Source organism: Melopsittacus undulatus, chromosome 2 (genome assembly GCF_012275295.1).
Source record: "Melopsittacus undulatus isolate bMelUnd1 chromosome 2, bMelUnd1.mat.Z, whole genome shotgun sequence".
NCBI classification, from domain to species: domain Eukaryota; kingdom Metazoa; phylum Chordata; class Aves; order Psittaciformes; family Psittaculidae; genus Melopsittacus; species Melopsittacus undulatus.
Window position 1 is genome coordinate 24,294,478 of NC_047528.1, and position 19,532 is coordinate 24,314,009.

Genomic DNA, 19,532 nt, shown 5'->3' on the forward strand with positions numbered 1-19,532 from the left:
TTGCTTGTATAGAGGTATTATTCCAGACACCACCAACTCCACTAACGGTGCCTTCTAGCACTATGTTGAGATATTAGTTTCATATTAACTCACAGTAAGCTGTCAATTATGAGCTGAATAAAATTTGAACAGCACTAGCACCTTATTTAGACATTCCTGCCCTCAGATATTATGTCCCTATGCCATTTCATTTTTAAGTTCAGTTAGATAGTTGTCTGATGAAAAAAAAAAAAAAAAACAGCTCAAAGCCCAACCATTAAGTCCCATTTTTCACATCATTCCCAACAAAGAAATATGAAAATTCAAGTCAATCTTATTTTCACACTTGAACATTTCACAGCCCCACTATACTTGGAACTGTTCACTCAAGAAATCCCACTATACATAATTTTAATTTGTAGAAATATTTCTCTTGCAGCCACATTCCACATCAGCCTTGATTTTGGCAAACACCTTCCTAGATTTTAGATGACACATGTCTGCAACCTGAGACTCAGCTGCTTCAGCATGGAACAAATTCCAATAGGTTGGGAAAAAAAAAAAAAAAAAAGAAAAAGGAAAGGGAAAGTGAAGGACAAAAACACCACAGGGAGCGACTCAGAGCTCTCCGCAAGGCTCAAACCTGCCGGCTCCTAGCAAATAGCGAGGTGCCGGGGGAAAGGAGCCTGCACACAATGGCCCGGGGGGCGTCCATCCCCGCCATCCTCCAGGCCAGCTGCTTCCCGGGACGCCCCTCCGCTCCCCACACGGCCCAGGCTAAAGCCAGGTCTTGAGAGCGGGAGTCCGAGAGGCCCTAGCACGGCTACAGGCGAGGGGGAGATGCAGGTGATGGGCGGGCAGACCGATCTGTTCAGGCTCTGCTGTGGTCGCCCCGCCTCTACGAGGCGGAGGGCCGCCGGACGGAGCCACGGACCGCAGCCGTCAGACGGCGACCCGTGTCGCAAGGCCTCGCTGTAGTTAGGCCGAAGAGCACAGGCCAGGCCCAACCCAGCGCAGCCCAGCCCACCAGGGCTCAGGCAGCCACTGCCCATCCCCGACCCGTGATGCCCAAGGCCGTTACCTGCCGGTCTCCCACGGAGTCCTGTGTCCCGCACAACAGCCCCCTCCACCCGCTCATCCGCCCCACCGCGGCGCTCCAGGCCGCACCCTCCCCGTCGCTTCCGACTCGCTCCCGGAAGGGGCGGGAGCAGCCGCCATGGCCGTGGGGTGGTGGAGGTTGAGGGGTGGCAGGGACTGACGGAGTCGCTGTATAGATGGATCTTAAGGAGGCCCACTAGCGCCTGGGGCAGCCGTTGGGTGCTGAGCAGGGCCGGGGGTGCCTGGGCACCCTCGGAGGTTCTCTGTACGTACAGTAAAAATCTCTGATGGATCAAGCTGGGCACCTCATTTCAGCATGTGAAAAGCTATTTCAGTGGTTTGTTAGGAGCCCAAGTTGCTCTTGAGCGCCGCAGATGAACAGGGCCCCACCCTGGGCTATGAGCAGGTATCAGTTTTTCCTGGATGCTTCCATGCACCTGGTAGATGCATGGTACTGCAGTTTTGCAACTGCTGTGCTCTATGCCATCTGCTGTGATTAGCTATGGAAGTTAATCAGACCATAATTGTCATTATGAAAGCCATTTTTGGTTACTTTTTTTTTTCTGTGAACTGACAGTTAAACCTCCTTGATTGCCATTCCTCCTATACATGCAGAGCATTGTAAGGCAGATGCAGTCCAATAAATTGTACTATGACTCATCTGGCAGTTTACTGACTAAATTTCACTAAAAGCTTGCTACCAAACAATGCTTTCTCCTTCAGAATAGGAAATGCCATCAATGAATAATTAAAGCCATTTCTCCCCATCACTTTTGTGCTTTTGTATCGACAGAGCTTCCCTTAAGGTCTGTCTCTTCCTCATCCGGTTCAGGTGTAGTAGGGTGTGGCTCTTCTGCCTTGGGTCTGCAAAGTCGGTTTTATTCTTTAATGCTGACAGAAGAATACTGAACAATACTTATTAATTCAGCATTGTTTCTTCACTGAATTAATCTTTGAAATCAGTTGATCTTACACTCATAGCCCCACAGAAGGAAGAGTGAATAGCTAATCTCCCTGTCTTGGAGGATGAGCTACAAGAGAAGTGTTTTGCAATGCCTCTTCCCTTGAGACTTGAGGGAAAATGAATCCATTCACTTGGAAAGGCATTTTCCTGTGCGTGCAACCTCAGATACCTCTTGGGACAAAAATCAAAATTCTCTCAGTTTCTTACATTGCATTTCTGACCTACCTGTTGTCCAGACTGGACAAAATCGTGAGCAACCTGGGCTGCTTCCACAGCTGATCTTGCTGTGAGCAGGCAGCTCAACACTTCAGGTCCTGAATTATCTGATGAGCTAATGGTTTTTACATAAAAGCAGCTACTGGGAACCTGTTATGCCTCTTGGTGTTCTGGTTTATAAAGCAGAACCTATAAATTACAAAGAGCAGTGAACTCAGTTGCCTGTAATAAGATCAGTCAAAGACTGACTCTGACTCTCTGATATAGAATCATAGAATAGTTAGGGTTGGAAAGCACCTTAAGATCATCTAGTTCCAACCCCCCTGCCATGGGCAGGGATACCTCACACTAAACCATGTCACCCAAGGCTTCATCCAACCTGGCCTTGAACACTTCCAGGGGTGGAGCATTCACAATCTCCCTAGGCAACCCATTACCCCTTGTCCTATTACTACAGTCCTTCCCCAGCATTCCTGTAGGCCCCTTTCAGATACTGGAAGGCTGCTATGAGGTCTCCACACGGCCTTCTCTTCTCCAGGCTGAACAGCCCCAACTTTCTCAGCCTGTCTTCATATGAGAGGTGCTCCAGTCCTCTCATCATCCTCGTGCCCTCCTCTGGACTTGTTCCAACAGTTCCATGTCCTTTTTATGTTGAGGACACCAGAACTGCACACAATACTCCAGGTGAGGTCTCACGAGAGCAGGGTAGAGGAGAAGGATCACCTCCTTTGACCTGCTGGTCACACTCCTTTTGATGCAGCCCAAAATATGGCTGGCTTTCTGGGCTGTGGGTGCGCACTACTGGCTCATGTTCATTTTCTCATTGACTAACACCCCCAAGTCCTTCTCCACAGGGCTGCTCTGAATTTCTTCTTTGCCCACCCTGTAGCTGTGCCTGGGATTGCTCTGATCCAGGTGTAGGACCTTGCACTTGTCATGGTTAAACTTCATGAGGTTGGCATCAGCCCACCTCACAAGCATGTTAAGGTCCCTCTGGATGGCATTTCTTCCCTCTAGCGTATCAACAGAACCACACAGCTTGGTGTCATCGGCAAACTTGCTGACGGCACACTCAATTCCATTGTCCATGTCAGCGACAAAGATATTAAACAAGACCGGTCCCCAACACCAGTCCCTGAGAGACACCACTCATTACTGGTCTCCAGCCGGACATTGAACTGTTGACCACAGCTCTTTGAGTGCGACCGTCCAGCCAGTTCTTTATCCACTGAGTGGTCCACCTATCAAGCTGATGTCTCCCCAATTCAGAGACAAGGATGTTATATGGGAAAGTGTCGAAGCTTTGCACAAGTCCAGGTAGATGACATCAACTGCTCTACCCCTGTCCATCAGTTCTGTAACCCCATCATAGAAGGCCACCAGATTGGTCATTTAGGATTTTCCCTTAGTGAAGCCATGTTGACTGTCACCAACCGTCTTGTTGTTTTTCATGTTCCTTAGCATGCCTTCCAAGAGAAACTGCTCCAAGATTTTGCCAGGCACAGAGGTGAGACTGACTGGTCTGTAATTCCCCGGGTCATCCATTTTCCCCTTCTTGAAAATGGGGGTTATATTTCCCTTTTTCCAGTCATCGGGAACTTCACCTGACTGCCATGATTTTTCAAATACGATGGCCAGTGGCTTAGCAACTTCATTCGCCAGCTCCTTCAGGACCCGCGGATGGATTTCATCAGGTCCCATGGACTTGTGCATGTTCAGGTTTTTAAGAACAGCTCAAACCAGATCCTCTTGGACAGTGGGCCCAAGGTCTTCATTCTCACAGTCCCTGCGTCTGCCTTCCAAGACATGGGTGGTACGGTCAGAGCCTTTGCCAGTGAAGACTGAGGCAAAGAAGTCATTAAGAACCTCAGTCTTCTCCAAATCCTGTGTAGCCAGTTCTCCCGAAAGCTTCTGGAGAGGGCCTATGCTGTCCCTACTTTGCTTTTTATCTGCTACATACCTGTAGAATCCCTTCATTTTATCCTTAACATCCCTAGCCGAGTTTAATTCTAACTGGGCATTAGCTTTCCTGATAGCTATTGTTAGATTAATTTTTTTGTCAAATTTCTTAGTCGAACTTTTACTATCCCTATGTTTCACTTTGCTGATTGTGTCAAACAATAAAAATGCAAGACAGGACAGGGCAAGAGTTTTCAAATCCAAGTGTTGTGACAGCACTGTGGGATTTTTAGCTCTAAAAACTTGTGAGAAGTCAGTCTTATTGTTAATCTATCTGAATTGGATTATTTTTTATCAATAACAAACAGTTCATAATAGCTAGCTGCCTATAAACAGATTTGTATGATTGGTGTGTTTGATGCATTCATGGGAATAGATCACCAGAGTTCTGTAGCTATAAGCAATACACTTGTCCCACTACAAAATTGCAAAGCTGTTTTTCATTTTCCTATGCTGTTTCATTCCATGTGGTGTTTTCCTGTTTTATTCAAAATGCAAGCATATCAATCTGAGTCAGGTTTATATGTTCAGCCTGAGATGCTGATTCAAGTATGGTTCCTCTCATTTGAGTATAGATGAAAAAAAATTATGGCATGCTATGAGTAGAAAGCTCTTTGTTCAAGCCAGACAGACTGTGGGCATGTGATTGAAACCTGAGACAAAGAGCCACGAACTCCTGAATTCTAACTCTGTTATGTCATTGACTTTCTGTGTGGGCAGCTATAAATCCCTGTGGCTAACATTTCCTACCGTAGGTATGTATATCCATATTTAGAACTTAAATGATTTGCAGACATACTGAAGACCCACAGCTTCTGTTTATTTTTATGGTCAGATACACCTTGTCAAATATAACCATCCACTGTTTTGTAGGCAGATATTTCTAATTTGATTGTTTAAATAGAATTTTACAAATAGAGATGAGCAACATTCTTGTTCAATTTATGTTCAATTTTTTGTCTGAACATTTGTTTTCCTTCATTAACATGCACACATAAAATTACAGCGAAACCTCTTAATTTAAATTCAGGCAGCAGAAAATAAGAAAGCGTGAAATACTGTGGAGTATTTTTAAGTGTTTTGGGGTAGGATTCAGTACATAATTAAGACACATAAAGTAATTGTAAGTGAGCTGGGAGCATATACCTTTGTTATATTCAATAAAGCCTAGAAATCAGTTCAGCTCACTCTAAAGTAGGTATCATGGGTAAGCTTCAGTTGGTTCAAGGTAAGTAGTTACTTTTGGGTTGCCCTGGAGTATCTTAAGCACTTTTTCAGGACTGGAAAATATGACACAAGACTTGAGGAACATTTTTATTCTTCAGCTGGAGGTGTTACCTAATGGAGTCTAGAATGGTACTGCACCCCTGCCTTTAGTCAGCCTGTCACTCTCTTGGACTTCTGGCCTGCCTTGAGGAACTCCTGTGACTATGGAAGCATTAGCACACATAGACACCTAAATTAGGTGTCTTCATCTCAAACTGAGTCTTTCTGCAAAAGCTCTTGTTCCTCAGTTTTGGGATGCTCAGCCAGAGACACCTTAAAACTGCCTTAATTTTCAGAATGTTCTGACTTACACTCAGTGATTTAGACATCTTTGTTGAGTTCCTGGTTTGATGGCTAAAAATTGATTTATCATTGCAAATTATTTATTATTTCTATCAGAAAAATGTAATAGCTGGACCTACTGAGTTCCAGCCATGTGGATTACTTCAGATTTTCTCTTCTGATGGCAGTTGCAGTAAGGCTACCTAAATCTGGACTACTTTGTCTGCATTAAAGGATATTATGATGCTGTAGGATGATGAACAGGGCATTCACACCACAGGTGTACACCTGGAGACAACCTCTATTCCACAGACCATTCCAACTTCTTCAAAATCTCCATCTTGCTCTATCCTGCACTTATTTATACCTCAAACACTTTACTTCCCAGCCCTTCATAACAGATTGTCTTACTCCTACCAGCATCTCACAGACACAGGGAAGTTGGATGGTCAACCTGGTCCAGAATGTTTAATTACCATCTGTTCTTCACTGCTTTGATCATGCTTGAACTTGACAGCTCCTACTGGGCACAGCGCAAACTAGTCAATAGGGCATGAGCTGGGTAAAAACTTGCTAGGATTTCTGTACACAGAAATGTGGAAATTGGAGACTGAATTTAGGAGCTAACATCCTCCTTGGAATAGCAGATAAAGCAAAGAAAAAGTTATAGCAGACCACTGGTACATCTGAAACGTTATAGGCCACAGAGAGTAAGCCAGAGGCTGAGGTTACTGTGAGTGACTTTTGGGTGCATTTTTTCTGTTTTCTTGAGAAAGGGAGGGAGAAGGAAGTGAGAAGTGGGGAGATGGGAATGATTCTATGGACAATGGTCAGAATAGGTTAGCTCCCTGATGATCTAGAGGCAGGCAGGCAGGGTTAGCTAAGGCCAGAGGAGGCTATGCAGTCTGCATTACACTTTATGAATAAAGGCCACTCTGGCTGGTCTTTTTTCCTGCCCTGTGCTTACAGAGAAACTGTTATGAGAATGCCAAAGCATTTTAATAATTAATGTTTTAATAATGATTTAATAATAATTTAATAATGTTTTAATAATTAATGTTGTTGCACAATTCTGGTCAATCCATTGCTTCATTTTGGAATTGGGATAGTCATCATTCTCTACCCAAAAGTCAGGGAACATCTGGTTAGAGGAGTTTGGCACTGAGAGCACTTCAAGGAGATCTCAGGTCAATATAGATACAGCTGAAAATTCAAGTGTGAGTCTGTGATGCCAAGCTTATGTAATGGACTTCAGTATTCTAGCATATAAAGGGAGGATTACCTTTATACCATCTCTTATATTTTAAGTATCTCAGAGGAAAAGATTTGTCCAATACCAGTTGGTAGCAGATGACAGACTATAGTGGTCAACTTGGCTTTACTAAACAGTAAGGTTAAAAAGGCAAACCATACTGGAACAATGAACAGAGGCCCTCTAACGCAGTGATTTCTGAATGCACAAATCTCAACAGAATTTAAGTCACACTCAAGTATCCCTAGGAATTTTTGTCAAATTATTTTTCAGTGGTCAAAAATCATAGGTACTTCTATTATGAGCAAAGTTAATGTGGATATTGAGTTAATTAATCTAGAATAATGGTAGAAAAAAGGATCTTCTCTTCTCCTTCAAAGATTAAAAAAAAAGCATTTTTTATTAACCTTCTTCTGTAATAAATAAGCAAAGAAATGTACCATTTACACATGATTAATTTTTGGATGAGCTGCTTGGGCTGAATTTTCCAGACTTCATAAAAACCAGATTTGTTGGTCTTCACTTGCAGTTCTCGGAGTGTGGAAAACATATCTGCATATTTGCATGTTGAACATATACAGATGATGTGAAAATATGAGACATTTGTGACCCTACTGAAGAGGTATCTTTGTTTCATTTTTTAGTTTTTTTTTTTTATTCCAGAAATTATGCCTGTTATCTTCTGTCTGTCTAGTTTGGTTTGTTTCCCTTTTGCTTATTCATGATAAATCAGAATAACATTGTTTACACTAATGTAGGTATCTAATATAACAAAGAGAATCAACTGTGTGAGTGCTTTCATTAGCACTTCTTAGCTGGACACTAGGATGTACAGGGAGAAGCACAGCAGAGTAACTATAGCTATGCTGTTAAGACCCTCCATGCATCATTTCCCCTGTGTCAGGGATTTGAAAGACACAGACCTCATTCCCATCACTTCATGTCTTTCTTTGGCCTTCTGGGTGAAGACAGCTAAATTTTGTGTTTTGTCTTGCATATTTTCTGCAGTCTTCACATTGAAGCCTCCCATATTTCATTGGAAAATCATTGCAGCAATATTTTCAGAGCTCTGGATTTGATTTTCACTGTGGGACAAAAATAACAGGAAACCTCAGATCCTTAATCTTTGAAATCTGGAGTGTATCATGGAAGTGTTAAGTTTTCACTAAATGTAATAATGGTTTGTAAGTCTTTGCAGCAATCAAGTACTCTTACAAAAAATTGCAGTGTACTTATCCCCAACCTGACATTTGTTTTTCCGGAGCCAATGACAGATATCTCTTGAGGAACAGTTAAGTTAACACCTCCTCCCCCCGTAAAAAAAACCAAAAACTAAAACCAACAAGAGAAGTCAACCAAACTAAGTAAATGGCTGAGACTAACAATGAGGTTTACTTTATAAAGAGCTCCGAACCGGAATGAGCATTCATCTGCTGAGTGTCATAAACACCTCATCAATCAGATGGATGTTGGTGTAAGGCAAACACAGCACTGCTGTTGGCCTGTAGTTAATTTTCATTTGTTTAATAAAACAGCTAGTCCTCTCCTGATTGTGTGACTTTCCTGGAACTTCTACATTTTCCAGCTTTAAAGGAAGTTATTTATGAAAACAACTTATTGTGTTATCCTGCCTGCATGACTATTTCAGTCAACCCACTAGAGGTCAGGGCTGTATTGCTAAGGTTAGAAATCAGCTAGTAAGAAATCCCTTAACTTGTTGCCAGAAGTGAAAATTTTGTCAGAGGCTTTTAAATTTTAGAAATTTACAAGAGGTATTTTTTACTGCTGAAGTAGACCTATTGGCAGATTCATGGTTATTGTAAAGTCATATAGCCTGAGTTAGCAATGACAAAAAAAATAACATATTTTTAAATCCATATATCCCTAGATTTCTATTAAATCATTGTTGAAGCTTTATTTCCAGTTTTGTGATTGCATTTTATACACTATTTAAATGACTAAAGAAGATCAGAGACAGGTGTAAAGGACATTTCTTAGTTCTGTAGAACAAAGGTTAATTCCAGTAATGTAACTTTCTCAGCTGCATTTTGAAGGAATGGGTTAACACAGTTTGTAATCTGCATGATGGGCAAGGTCTTTGGAATAAGATTTCATAGCTTGACACACAGTCCATGGACTTTTACTCCTTACCTGCTGTTTACAGGATCTGATTTCCTCTTGTTATGAATGAATAAACCACAGCACATGGTCAGTACTTTGTTAACATTATTTTATTCTGTTCTTTAATAGTGTCCTTTTTGTAAAATGCATACATGTAAGAGCAAAAGGGAGCCAGGATGCTCATGGCAAACCTATACAAACTGTTAATTACAGTGTCCACATAATTATATATCAAAGTGAAGGGAAGGCAGACAGGGGATCTTGGTATTGCTTCTGGTGTAAGAAAGGAGACATGCTTATTCTTGCCCTGTTCACTATAAGCCTGAGATAGGTAGCTCCTCCTTGTGACAAGAAAAGCCGAACATACAAGAAATTGATATTTATCCTGAAGCTAATAGTGACATTCATTCCTTTGTCATGGTTTGCTATGAGACTGGCATCTAAAATGACAAAAACATCTCTCTTGAGTGACAAAACTTCAGACACACAGGTTTAATTTGTCAGATTGATGTCTGTGTTATAGATATGTGTCTGCAAGTAGGGGTAAGTGATGGCAGCACCAGCTCCTTGCTGTGCATGTAGCATCACAGGAGGAAGGCATGCCTTCTTTTGGAGTAGGGGCACTCTATGTTATGTGTGCTGGGGGTGCCACAGGGAAGGGCTGATAGTACAGAGTGGCTGCTCTAGAGAGCCATGCAGTGGGATCATGCTCCTGGCTTTGGTGGGCCACAGAGTGGGATTGCGCTCCTGGCTTTGCTGCCATTCTACCAGCCCAGTAGCCATTTTGACCAAATTTGTTGACCAGTCGACAAAACCCAGATCAGGGTGACATCTGACTTATGGGACTCTGGAGCAGTGAAGCTGCAAAACACAAACGGAAGAGACCATAGCAGAGACAGAAGATTGAGCATTAAATTGAGTTTGAGAGGTTTGATGGCTCTGCTAGTATTTGGTTTTAACATTTTTTGAGGATGAAACCTCCCTCCATCCTTAAGTTTTTGAAAAGGTCAATAAATTAAAATTTCACATATGTGGTTGTGTATTTATCCAGAATTATTTCCATGATTTTTGGATTAATCTTTTAGGAAACTTATACTTAGAGAACTTGATTAAATTCAAATAGAAGTTGTTGTTGTGTTTCCAAGTAGCTCTGATGATACCAGTATTTGCAAGAGGATGCTATGTGATGTGTTTGCACATTTGTCAATACTCTCTAGCAAAAGAAATCCTTTAGATTATATGCTGGAATTTGTCAGCCTTCCATTTTCCACTTGTCTTAGTGGACCAAGGTTGGGAAAAAGAATGTGGACTCACCTAAATTCTTCACAATACTGTAAGAGGTGCAGAACAAACTTATCTCTGTCAGGATGAAGGGTGATATATATTGTGACAAGAAAAGGCAAAGACCCTTTTCTGTAATGTGTTTGTGAGGAACACTGTAAAATGACCTGTACATTTCTCATAGCTTGTATTCTACAATATTAAATGCATAGTTTGATCTGCTGTATGTGGAACTTGTTTACAAAGAAGAAACAGCTGCATGATCCAGTATTGTCTCTGGAAGACAGTTTGCCATTCCAGTAGACAGATCAAATGAATCAGTGAGATGATTTGTAAGAGAATCACTGATCAGTTCATTATTTGCTATCATAGACCTTATTCAACTTTTGCTATAGCACATTGGCAGTCCAGGACCATTTCTTAGATGTGAGGAAGAAGTTCTTTACTGTGAGGGTGGTGAGGCACTGGAACAGGTTGCCCAAAGAAGTGGTAAATGCTCCATCCGTGACAGTGTTTAGGGCCAGGCTGAATGGAGACTTGGGTGACATGGTCTAGTATGAGACATCCCTGCCCATGGCAGGGGGGTTGGAACTAGATGATCATAAGGTCCTTTCCAACCCTAACTATTTTATGATTCCATGATTCTTTTGCTTTTTCACCAGGTCTGAAATCTCAATTGCTATAAACATTTTAACTCTCACCTTTTAATTTTCTCATGATACTGTCTTTCAGGACCCTCAATTTAAGAAGACATTGGGAGCATCTTTGTCCTACTAGTTATGCTGAAATGCAAAAATAAAGCATTGCTGCTACATAGTAGTCATGTGTTGATGATGTAGCTGATAGCCTGAACAACTTAATACATCTTGGAGTTGGGGAATATTGCCCTTTAACTCACTTTGGAAGTTTCCCTAAGGTAAAGATGAAAGGATATTGGTTAAACCTTTGAATTACTTATGTCATTGCTGCTGTAGAACTATGGGCTTCTGTGTGAAGGTATGGTTGTCACTAGCATTAAGGGTGTTAGGTTGGATGTGAATGGGCCCTTGGGGTTCCTCCTGAGAGCAGCTTTCTTACAGACATGTAGGAGCTGCATGTTGGAAGCTTTTTGAAACTAATTTGGTTACCTCGTAGAGTTAGGGTAGTGAGGCTCTAAAGAGGGAAGGATGACAGTCTTCTTGTCCTTTGGGACTGACTGATGGATTGTGGTGGTCTGAGGTTGGATATCTGTCCTTTCTCTCAAAATACAGAGATTAGAGCTATATTTTATCATCCCTTTCTCTGGAGTTTTTGCTCACTTTCTTTCTTGTTCTTTTATCCATGTAAAGCGGCTCAATTAGAATGAAGCTATCAAAAATAGCTCCAATTCTTTGCAGCTCTTCCCTCATAGTGTCTTATGCTACAAATGCACATGTTTCTGAACATCCTAGAGCTGGGGAGGAGTAGGAGGCAGATTTCTTACTTAAGCAAGCAGGAACGTCTTTAATCACCCAAGCAAGGAGTGGACTTAAATGGCCATCAGCCACATCTTTGCTAATCACACTAACCATTGTGCAACCACTAATGCTGGAAAGAGGGACACTTCATTCTCCTTTAAGTAGAGATTTGTCCACTGTTTACACTCTGAACACACCTCATGAATTAAGCAATTCAGGTTACAGACCTGGGACTGGAGGAACACCTGGTTTGGTTTATGCATGAAAGAGGTGCTGAGCTTCTCAGAGCTGTCAGAAGTACATTTCTTCTAGCAATTTCCAGGTACAGCATAATAGTGAACAGGTGAACCTGGTATCAGAAACCAGCTGCTCAGTTTCTGTCTCTCCAGATTGAACAGATACCAAATAGTGATCTTGCTGGTCTACAATTTCAATTAACACACCTAAATTAGCAGTTAGGACTCATCTACAGTGACTCAGGTCCTTAAGAGACATCTAGATTAAGTTATTACTAATTTTAGCTATAGTAAATCTAATAACTGATCAATGAAATAGCTGAAAGCAAGGCCCTTCATTTGTTTCTCAATCCCAGAAAGAATATCATTATGTTATACTTCTTTTTGAGTTCCTCAGAATTTTAAAACTTTCACTATATCTCGGTTTAAAGAATGCTATTCAGTAAAAATAATACTTTTATGAAGAAGTTGTTCTGAAAAGAAGTCAGATTAAATATTGCTAAACTGACAAACTGCATGGAAAAATTCACCTGGTGAGAAGGCCAAGTATCCTTATGGTGTAACTTTGTCTTATATATCAGGTCATAATTTTGTTTGAAGATATATATTTCTTTCCAGCTATTGGCAGCTACTGCTTTTCAGCCTTATGAGCCTCATGCGTGTCTGTTAAGAAGAACATTGACTCAAAGCCATTTTCTTTTTATTGTTTTCCAGATAGAATATAGTCGTTGCATCTTCTTTTTGTGTAGAGAATCCAGAAATATTTCCTGTGGGAATTTGCTTTTTTTAATTTTGTTTGGGTTTTTTTTTTCCTTTCATGTTATTGTTATTGTACAATATACTGTATATGACAAATCTAAAATTTTGAACTGATACTGAAATCAAGAGTATTTGGCCCTTTCTTATGTAAACAAAGCCAATTTGGTCCATAATGGTAATGAAAATTTGTTTTGTAGTTCCTGTTTATGTGTTGAAAATAAATGTCTTATCAATACTAACACCTACTCCTCCTGATTCTAAGGACTTTTTCCTATGGAGTTCCATTTCATTTTCTGGGAAGATTGTGCAGCCAGGCAGGCTAACTGAAGAGACTGGCTAGCCCAAGACCTGTGGCCTAAGAGACAGCGTATTGCATCTTTCACTGACCTAGGTCCCTCCACAGTATGAGGACTCTTTTGTTTTGTCTTTGTTCAGTTTCGCTAGAAATGTTAATTGGTATGTCCAGGACAAACTGCTGTCACTTTGTAAGTCTCTGAAGTCCAGGAAGGCAAACCTAATATCTGAATAAACTTAAATTGAGGTGTTTCTATTTATTCTATGCAACGATTCTCACTCATTTGTTGTATTTTTTTTTTGACTTTGCAGATCATACATATTTTTATACTCTCAGTTTGATGGTGCTTTTAATTATTGCCTAAGCTCTTTGTATGTCAAGGGCTATTTTTTGGTGCTTCTGGTCTTTTGTATTATGAGTATCACATTTGGTATAGGAAATAGGAAGTGTATCATGGTACTTGGTGAGTGTAAGTGCAAGGAATGGACATTTTTTGGTTACAACTTGTTCTACAGGTGTGGAAAAGTGGACTTGATACCTGAGGACATCCCATCTGTTCCTGTATTTCTGTACATCTGTAATCTCTGTTGAGCATTAGACAGGGCATGCTATTTGTATTTTAAATTCTCATACATATTTGCATGTATCATTCAAGTATTTTTATCTTCAAGAGCCCAATACTGGAATCTTGTCCAGGCTATAGACAGCTAAGGTTCTGTGTTGCAGTAGACATTTCCACGTTCATGTGAGGTACCTTAGATGCTGATACAGTAAAGAGAGAAATCAGTAGAGGGAACAGGGTGGGATTTGGTTGTCTGAAATCAGCCAAATTGTTTTAGAAGACTGTTCAGCCGATCACCTGTTAGGTGTCTCTTTTCGATAAACTGGATCATTCTGTAAACTCAATTGATTATATAGGCTGGAGGAAAATTTTGTTTGCTAAACATTTGAGTTTAATGTCCTTTTTGGTGGTAGGGGTACATTCCTGGACTTCAGCTATGGTACCATGTTTTTCCTGCAAGTCTACTGAATGCCACCCTAAATTTGGTAAGGAAACACCAAATGTCATCTTCAAAATCTGGAAATAATTTCAGCCTTTGCTCTTCGTTGTCCCACTAATCACCTCCCTGTTAATCTGTCTATCATTTTTGTGTCATGCCCAAATTGTTGGCACTGGTCCTGCATGTATGTTTTAAATTTTGTCATGTAAATAATCCTGGTTTAAGTTCACAATACTAAGACAGTTAAACATACTGATGAAGTTTTTAACTAGAACTCCAGCATTATTCTGGTGTAGACAGCAACTATCCAGTTCTGCAGATGCTATAAAGAGGCTTAATTACAAAACCTCACCCTTCTCCTCAGCAAAGAATATTCTGAATTGCTAGACAAAAAATCAGATTTTGAAGTTGGTCCAGGTGTAAACTGGAGAAGTCTCTGGCATTGCTTTTTATTATTTCTGTCTGAAATGAATACCTTCTAAAATAACAAGTTTCATATCATTTCAGACAGCTACCTATTTCAAAAGCAGCAGTTACTACATAATATATGAAAAAAATTATGGAGCTAGGCTTTTTTCAGTGATATCCAGTGGTAGGACAAGGGGCAATGGGTGTAAACTGGAGCATAGGAGGTTCCATGTTAACATCAGGAAGAACTTCTTTACTGTAAGAGTGACAGAGCACTGGAACAGGTTGCCCAGTTGTGGAGTCTCCTATGTTGGAGATATTCAAGGCCCGCCTGGACAAGTTCCTGTGTGATGTATTCTAGGTTACCCTGCTCTTGCAGGGGATTGGACTAGATGATCTTTCGAGATCCCTTCCAACCCCTGGGATTCTGTGATTACAACAAATGAGTGAGAATCATTGCATAGAATAAATAGAAACACCTCAATTTAAGTTTATTCAGATATTAGATTTGCCTTCCTGGATTTCAGAGACTTACAAAGTGCAGCCAGAGTATATGAGTCCTTTATAAAGAAGAAACACCTTTAACTTCAGTTTTTATTTTAACATTTCAATGAATATTCTGTACTGATTGACAGTGTCATACAACACTCAAAGTCTCAGTGCTGTATCACTCACAGGTCCAAGGTGTTATAGGAAGACTTCTGACAGGGCTAATGGAAAAGTAATTTCCTGGTGGCCAGTAAATGGTCAACAAGGGGCTGCGCAGTCTGAGAACTTATGGTTACATTTGTAGAAATTCTAAGGACTCACGGCTGGATAGAAGTCAGTGGGAGATGTCCTTTGAAGCATCGTTACACTCAGGAGACAGATACAATTTCAGCTACTATAAATAACCATGAAAAAATAGCCACAAATGTACACTTCTGTGTTCAGAGCTGTGTGAAACAGGCTACGATGAATAATGCATGAAAGCATGTAGTGGTTTAAAACCAAACTGCACAGCTTGTGCACTCACTCCCCCCCTTGCTCCCCCAACTCCCAGAGAGTTAGGAAGGAGAATCCAAATAATGTAGCTACCACGGGTTGAGAGAAGAACTGTTTAATAACCAAGGCATAACACAAATCACTACTGCTACTACTACTACTAAAGATAAAGGAAATAACAAGTGAAGAGAATACAACACCTCACCAGCCACTGACCCATAACTCACCCCACCCTGCCTGACCGAGCACCGACCGATACCTCCTCCATCCCCCCAAGAGTCCCAGCCCTTCCAGGTAACTCCTTGTTACCTCCTGGGTATGACGTGCTATGGTATGGAATACCTCTTTGGTTAGCCTGGGTTAAATGTCCTGGTCTCTCCTTCCTCCCAGCTTCCCCTCCTCCCTGGCAGAGCATGAGGCTCAGAAAAAAACAAACATTTGAGCAGTAACTCGAAACATACTTGCTATCAGCAACCGTTCCCAGCCCAAAAGTCAAAACACAGCACTGCACCAGCTACCAAGGAGAAAAAAATGACTGCTACTGCTGAACTCAGGACAAAGCAAACACAGAGTAAATAACACATTAAACAGGTAGTCATTAGGACGTTGATGGTCTCTCTGTGGAGTGAACTACAAAGGATTTGATAGAAAATGAACGGCTACATGATCTGGTAATCAGAAATCCTGTTGTAACAGAGGTCACTTTCACTGTGGGTTTTATCTCAAACTGTTGCTCCTGCAGCAAAGCAGTCCTGGCTGTTAATGCTCTCCAGATGCCAGCAAAGCGGCATCACATAGACACCAGGTTTCTCTAATGCACTTTTTTGGGGGATGTTTTTCCACAGAAGTTTTTTTAAAATTGTTACTTATTGTATTGTTTGGTGAATATTACTTCTTCTATTCTCAGATTTCTTTACACTTCAGGAATTTGGTACTCTATTAATTTTATTAGTATTAGTCAGGAAAAATTGCCCATGTGACTATGAGTAAAAGTTGTTTAGCTAACATTAATATATCTTTCCATGTCTAGGGTTCCTTAAGCTAATTTTTCCTTCTGCCCCTTTTGATCACTGTCAGATGTTGTTCCTGACATAGGTTGTCCGCCAGGTCCTGACATAATTAGTCCTGTCTGACAAAAGTGTCACACAGAGAGGAACTTTTTCTATGTAAGTATTCTATTTTTACAGCTGAGTGGTACTGAAATACAAAGTAAAGGAAATATGATTACTGAAACCGATTGATGACACATAAAATACATAATTAAATTGAATTGACCGGTAAGCCTTGCCTCTTAATTTTGTTGCTTCAGAGTTGTTCTAATTATCCAAAGAAAAATTGGTTTAAAATGTACCCAGGAAGAAATAAATGATTCATATTTTCAGTTGCTATTTTATGAAAAAAAACCCAAAAGCAAACATCTTTCCAATGAGTTCCACTTTAAGAAAAGGGTAACCTCTGTAAATGTGGAGAAAGTTAGCTAAGCACTTCAATGGAAAACTCAAAATTGCATGAAAGATTGGGATACATTTCAGTAAAAAACAGATTATGTTGTTCCCTCATTATATGTCTGTTTTGCTGATGATAGATTTTCCTTCCCCCCCCCCCAAAAAAAAAAATACACAGTATAAATAGCATGCGGCTTGCATAGCAGATATAGTAGATATGCTTTGGACAGATAAATGATAAAACCACATAGCTTGGAATATAGTCTAGCTAGGGTTTCCAACTGGAATTATCTTGCAAACCCAGCAAGAGGTGAACTAAATTTTTCAGAGTTCTTTTTTCACCACTACTTTTTCCTTTGTTCTTTTTTTGGTTTAGAGTGAAACAGAATAACATTTAAGATTTGTGCTTTTTCCCCCCACCCTTTCTGTCTTCTGTAAGTTTCAGAACTTCTTTGTTGGAAAAATGATAAAATGACAAAAAAGAGAAAACATTGTCTAAAGAAAATATGTTCATATGCAGGGAGAAACTTCTGAACTTTATTAACTCATTTGTATTCAATGGAAGAAAGAGGAAAAGGCATTTTTAGTCATTCATTTTCATGCTTTCTGAATACTTTTTGATAGAGAAGTTGAGTAAGAGAATGACTATGCACAGTTTCTCATCATTAAAAAAGGACAAGAATGGGCATTTCTGATTAGTCAAATGGATGAGAGATGGTCTGCATAACTGTTAGAAATGATGTTCTGGATACAAACTCTGGCTCAATATGTCTCTGGACTGATGACTTCGGAGAACAATGAAAATATTATTAAAAGCAGATCCCTCTATACTCACATTTTCCTGCTCTTTTCCGTAAATCAGGTGCTGGCCACTGCTGGAATCAAATGACTGGTTTTGTAGCTTGAAGGGCAGTTCTTAACATTCTTAGGTTCCCACACTGTCCTTACTTTTAGAGTATTTTACGTGTTAATACCTGCTTTAGCTAACGTTACACTTTTCAAATCCATGCAGATTGCCTCATGAATAAACATTGCTCTTAATTTTAGATTTCCAGTTTGAGAGTAGGATGTTTCAGAGCCCATCATTTGGCATATCTCTCACAGAGAGACATGTAGCAGTCAATACTGTCTATTAATAAACTCTCTGTGTCTCTAACTGGTGTTCATCTGTCTTGCATATGTCAGCTGAGCCACTGTAAGGCTTTACCACTGACTTTTCATGTTTTAGTGTTTTCATGTTTGAGTAGGAAATTATTGTGTCTGCAGGCCATACTTTTCTAAATGTCAGTATGTTATATATGTGAAAGCTTGATGTGAAAAACTGAGAAAAGCTGGATGATCACAGAAAGTCTTGTTTGAATGAAACAAACCATTCATTTAAAAATGGAGGTAAAACCATGAACTAGTCTTATTGCCATTGACAAGGCACATGGTATAGCAGCTGGAAGCAAGTGACCAGGGAAGTCAACCTGCAGGTTATCTTTTGGATAGAGGAGATTCCCACACTCACCACACTGATTTACAAGGAGCAAATTGAGCTGTTAGCTTTGTACTTACAACTCTTCAATTCCTGTATCTCCAAGATCACCTGCAACAAATCTGCCAACTGAAAACACCGACGATGAACTAGGTGTTGTTGAGATGTAGAACTTTATATAACAAATACAGATGGTACTCTGGTTTTCCATCTATCTGTTATTTTCTTTAGGAACTGAGACACACAGAAAATGGATGAACCTGTATCAGTTAACCAAGGCACATATATTTGAATGTTATTATCATTTTTTATTCTTTGGCATCTCAGAGACTCTCTGATCAGCCTTAGATTCTTGTGTGAAGGGAAGAACAAGCACTGAGCCTCCTGGGCCTGCCTGTGGAAACTGTGGTTGGTTGGTGCTTCTGCTTAGTATGCATTTCTGGGACTGAGAGGTTTTAGAGGAGAAATCTGATAACACCTGTAGGACTGATATGCATGTCAATGGAGTTAACGCTTTCTGAACATTATTACCATGGATTGCTCAACAGTGCTGTGTATAGTTTACACTCCAATATAGTAAAATGTAGTCTCAAAGAAGAAAGCACTCTTCTCAACTTAGTAAACTTTGTTTCTTCTTTTCTTTCGGTCCTTATATAATGTAATTTGGTATTTGTATTTATAAATGTTTAATGGAAAACCCTTAAGAGACAGATCTGCTCACCTTTAATATAAGTAGCGGGATAATTTGCTTTTTGATCTGACTTGATATATAATTATGGAAAGATGTTCCCACACTAGGCTGCTATTCTCTTAGAAGGAATACTGAAGCTAAGAAATTACTTTCTTCCATGTCCAGCCATTGTTCCTATCTCAAATGTCAGTATCACGATGGCATCACCCTCTGGAGATTCCTGTCTTTCCCTAGTGACTGTCGAGGGATCCTTGCTGTTCAGTTCATATCTGGGAATTTTGAGTAGCTGAAAGGCAATGAGATAGAGCAGATAAATCATGCCATAGAAGTAGCTATTTTTTAGCCATAAAGATGATGTTTCTGTACAGATGTCTGAAGTTAG

General features: G+C 40.3%; 1 protein-coding gene across 11 annotated transcripts in view; it reads right to left on the minus strand.

Annotated features, from left to right (window-relative positions):
• SUPT20H (SPT20 homolog, SAGA complex component) overlaps positions 1–1,134 on the minus strand; it is a 33,580-nt gene extending 32,446 nt beyond the window's left edge. For all 11 annotated transcript variants that reach the window (XM_031047699.2, XM_031047706.2, XM_031047697.2 and 8 more), the window contains exon 1: positions 1,061–1,134. The gene's annotated coding sequence lies outside the window, so the exon portion shown is untranslated. The remainder of the gene's footprint in view (positions 1–1,060) is intronic.
• Positions 1,135–19,532: the final 18,398 nt, after the last annotated feature.